This window comes from Arachis hypogaea, chromosome 1 (genome assembly GCF_003086295.3).
Source record: "Arachis hypogaea cultivar Tifrunner chromosome 1, arahy.Tifrunner.gnm2.J5K5, whole genome shotgun sequence".
Classification (NCBI taxonomy): Eukaryota; Viridiplantae; Streptophyta; class Magnoliopsida; order Fabales; family Fabaceae; genus Arachis; species Arachis hypogaea.
Window position 1 is genome coordinate 12903476 of NC_092036.1, and position 5470 is coordinate 12908945.

Below are 5470 nucleotides of genomic sequence, written 5' to 3' on the forward strand. Positions count from 1 at the left end.
TAGGGCTAATTAGTCTATTCATCATATCCTGAAGCCTATGTACAAATACTTTGGGGATAATCTTGTAAAAGACTGAAGATAGGCTTATTAGTCTTACCTCATATCTTTAGCATCAGAAATCTTGGGAATAAGACAGATCTGAGTGTGGTTAAAACCCTTCAAGATTCTGCTCCCTGAAAAGAAGCTCTTAACTGCTCGAAACACATCACCATTAAGATTCAGCCACAGAAGCAATACCAACATTTGAAGTAGCCACTTCACCATCACTGCCAGTTAGTTGCCAAATTCTATTTCTTCTGGTTCAATTTCTAAATTTCTGATGGAAGAAAGTTGTATTCTGATCACCAGATTTGAGCCATTTGACTCTAGACTTATCTTTCCAATAAGATTCCTCATTTTGCAATGTTTTTTCAAGTTTGTCCTCTATTTCTGAAATGATGTCGCCTCCATAAATTCCTGCTAAACGAAGTTCCTCTAATTCTGACTGTAGTAAATCAATCTCCACCTTCGAATTAGATATGTGTTCTTGCTGCCATCTGACAATCTTATGCCGACAATGCTTTATTCTGACTGTAGTAAATCTTATACATGGCTGAACCATCAATCTATTCATGTCAAACCTCTCTAACAATCTGCCTTATTTCATCATTGGAACACCATATTTCTTAGAATTTGAATCGGCATTTAGATCTCTCAGTTCTCGGATTAGAGTCTAAGAGAAGAGGGGCGTGATCCGAGCCTGATTCTGATGGTCTAAGAACCGTTGCATTAGGATAGAGTTGCTGCCAATCAACTCCTACCAGGAATCGGTCCAGTCTTTTCTGTATCAACTCATCACCCCTCCGTCTATTTGACCAAGTGAATGGTCTTCCGACCATACCAATATCAGTTAGGGAATTATCATCAATAAAACTGTTAAAGATTTCAATAGAAGAAGGAGATTTAGCACCCCACCTTCTTTCTCCAATTGATTAGAAATGGCATTAAAATCCCCCCATTAACGCAACCTTACCATCGAACTGTTGGGTGACTGAAGTTAATTCAGCAAATTGAGTCATTCTATATTGATCATTTGAACTGAGATAAACACCCAAAACACCATAGGGATCATTAGAACCAGCTGTCAGAACTAATGCCGCAATGAAGAATCTACCATGCTGTAAAATTTGAACAGTGCAACCATCCTTCCATGTCATTGCCAAACCCCCTGATAATCCATCCGGATCCACAATAAACCCTTCCTTGAAACCACAAGATCTTAGTTTTCCTTCAACTTGTCGAGATTGATTTTTTGTTTTACAAATAAAACCAACCTCGAGAGAGTAGGATTTGCAAATCCCTTTAAGATTGTGGATTGTCAGGGGTCTCTCCAAACCCCAACAATTTCACGAGAGCAGTTTCATATTTCTTCGGGTGCCACTTGAAGGCTGGCATCCTCCACCGTCATAACAATTATATGAGAGTTCTGAGTCTCTGATTTGTTGCTCGCGGTGTAGAAAAAATCAGAATTGGTATTTAATGATTTCAAAGAGAAATAAGACATATGGAATGAGTGAATTAGAAAACGGAATGAATTAAAAGAGGAATGAATTGGGAGAAAAAACAACAATTAGGGAGTTAAGTGAAAAAGAAGTTAAAAAAAGAAAGTAGAAGAAGATGGAAAAGAGTTTGACGAAGAAAAGACAAAGAAAGGTGTAACCATGGAGGCGGCGCAGTGAAACCCTAGCAGAGCGTCGGGCGCTAGATGAGGAGTACATACTCCTACGTCGAGTCAATAATAGACTTATCATTGTAATTATTTTTTAGTGAGAGTACATAAAATGTACATAGTATATAAGGTGTAATAACTCAACAAATATTTTCAAAAGAGAATTTTTCATTCTCTTCAATAATGAGAAGAACTCTCCCTCTCTTAATCCATTCTGGTTTATCAAATCATCAACATCACAGCTTGTATAACTACTTCATTGATATACTTTATTGTTCACAATTCTTGAATTCTAGTCTGTTATGAACGAAATATTAAATTCGGAAGTTGTGACTTGTCATCCTCATTTGCTGCCTTGCGGCTGTCATCGGATCGCTTGTAGCCGTCTCCATCTCTTTAGCCTGAGGACTAAAAGCTCGTTTATTAAATTAGTTTGGAACGGGACCTCAATCTATATTAATGTTCCAGACAACAACAAGTATGCCTACATCTCAATTGAAATTTCTTCCAAGGAGAAATTTCTAACAAGCATGGTACCGGGTTTAAGAGTGGAGTTCCCTCAAGCTTAAGTGGTTATTGCTGGGTGCAACAGGCACGTTCGCAGTGGGTATGGCGCCAATAGTACTTTGGTTATGGCATTTCTTAGGGATGAAGACTACACCCTCAGGACAACTACAGGGATCCAATGACAGCCGCAAGGCAGCAGATGTATTTGTAGCCTGGGTATGGCATTCCTTAGGGATGAGGACTACACCCTAGGGGAGGGGATGAGACAGCAGCCGCAAGCAGTACAGTCGCAATGGAGCGGATGAGGATTACAACTGCACCACCGTCTGGCCAGCGGAATTTTTTCGAATTTAATATTTTGTTCATAACAGACTAGAATTTAAGAATTGTGAACACTAAAGTATATCAATGAAATAGTCATACAAACTGTGATATTGACGGTATGATGAACTAGAAGGGATTAAGAGAGGGAGAAAAATAAGTTTTTCTCGTTGAAGAGAATGAAAAATTCTCTTTTAAAAATATTTGTTGAGTTATTACGCCTTATATACTATGTACTCTTTATGTACTCTCATTAAAAGATAATTATAATGACAAGCCTATTATTAATAAAAAAAATAATCTAGGTAACATTATTAAAATTTATTATTATCAATTTAAAAGATTGACAAATTCTAGATACTAATGGGTAATGCATTCTTATTGTACATTTATAGCTTGAGAATATTAGAATTATCATAAAAATTCGTATTATTTTATTCTCCTAATAAACAATTTTATAATTACGTTAATCATATAATTTTGTATGCTAACATTGATATAGTATTGTTTCAAGTATATTTTGCTGGCATCAAAAGATAGTGTTGAATTGTTATTTAGTGGGTTAAAATTATTTATTGTTTATTAGAGAACTTTCTACATTAGAATTTTCTAATAATTTGTTGTTCATTTTAAGCTGATTTTTAGATGTTCTTACACCTATAACAATTTGTTGGTAGATTTAAGTATTACTAGATTATTTATGATCACATTCAGTATATATGTCTGATTTATTGAAAAAAAGTAGATTACTAAAATCGGTTAATAATTATTTTATAATTAATACAATTAATACTAAATTAAGAAAAAATAAACAATACATAACTCATTACTTTTTTATTAATCAAATTATTATAATTTAAATTAATTTTAACAAAATAACTTAAAATTATAATTTCAATTTTATCACATGTATAGCACAGATAATTACACTTATTATATGTATAAAATCTAGTTTTGAAAAAATGAAAAAGTTTAGCAGATTGTTAAATAAAACGATTAAGAATCTATTTGTTTGATATATGAGTTTTGTAGGGACCTATATGTTTGATATGTTATTTTCTTCTGTTTGATAAATAGTTTGTTTATAAGAAGGATCAATTTGTCTTAATTTAAGAGGTGGAACTTAATGACTGAATGACTAACTTGATGTAGCACGTTAAATTGTTGTGTTAGGTAGTGTTTGTTTTTGGAGGCAGAATAGAAACATGGACCACGAATGCTTAAAACGTGTTTGGAGGCAGAGACATGGATATGGAACACATTATTTTTAGAATACTATTTTATATTTATGTGTCCATTTTTTTACGAATGACAATGATGAACACGAAATTTCAAAAGGTGCACACGGGCATTTTTATCAAAAAAAAATTTCTTTTTATCCATAAATATTTTTTATTATTCTAATATGATCTCTTCTTATTTTTTCTAATTTTAGCTTCTTCTCTACATCGTAGTTCTTCTTTCTCTGTGTTTTTTTTTTTCAAATACTCTCCTTTTTTGGTAGAATTTCTTACTTGATTGTATAATTAATTTATTCCTTTTTATCGTTCATTCTCTTCTCTATGGCATGCTGTATTAATGGAGACTTATACTTTATTTATTCTTAATTTTTTTACTTTAATACTGTTTTTATCTTATTGGTTCATGCACCAATTCTTCTTATAATTTTCTGTACTCCTACGTACTCTTATTTTTTATTAAATTAATTTGTACTTGATGTAAAAAATTTGGAATCACATGGCTATTTTAGTCATTTCGCATAATATCTTAGTTTTGTCCATGTCTATCCAAACATAATACGGGACATTACATTAGTGTATTGTCTATCGTATCCAAACACAATACACAAAAAATATTTTTTAATGTCTGTGTTCTATTGTCTCTGTCTTAGTGTCATGTCCTGTCTCCAAAAATAAATGCAGCCTTAGTACTTAAGGTAGAGTTTGTTTTGAGGTACTAAGACTGAGAATGAGAAAATGGAATTCAGTATTATTTGTTGGTCTAGAGATTGATACTAAAATTTCAGTATCTGTCTTCAAAATTTTAGTATTTCAGTACCTTCAAAAAATAGGGACAGGAGACTGAAATTTTTAGAGATGAAAACTGAAACTTTAATAACATTCTATACCTAAAATACCTTCCGTCTTTTCATTTTTGTTTCTCTTCTAAATGCTACCTAACAGAACGATGTTAAAAAAAAACAATTAGTTTAATGTCAAAAAATGTTGAAAAGAAATTATATAATAAATTTTTTGTCAAGGACCAAAACATTTATTTTAAAATTTTTTATAGATTAATTTAAATAAATACTCTAATTAAAATGAGACTAAAGTATAATCTAATCAACAACGAATGTGGAATCATAATATGCTGATCTGTAGAAGCTATATTTAGCAACATAAGGAGTAAATCAAATCAAGATGCCAACCTATAATAATAACATGAATTATTAGTCAAAAAATTGTGACCAACTTTGAAGAAACTTGTTGTTACGGTGGGTAACCGGAGATGGATGGGCTGGATGGCGTTGGTTGGCCCAAACGTATGAAGGAGGAGGCTTTCAAGTAGGTCTGCAACTCGGGGGGCCTCCGTCCGACTTGTGCTCGTGAAAGAATGAGGGGTGGTACCTGCAAAGACACTCCGATGCCTAAGTTAGCGAGAGTGTGAGCAGGTCTAGAGAGTATTGGACTTAGAGATACCTGAGGGGTGTCAGTGTATTTATAGTGGTGAACCAATAACCATCGTTGGAGTAGTGCCATCTTTTTAGGGTGTTAACCGTCCCATTATCTTAGGGCAGTTAGGATATGGCTCTTGGAAGTGGTTAGAGAGATTCTAGGGGCAGTTACTCATTTGAATGAGTGTTTATCTGCCAGCTAACCCTCGTGCCCGACTTCTTTAGAGCAAGTCGTGATGAGGACCGACTTCATAGGACGA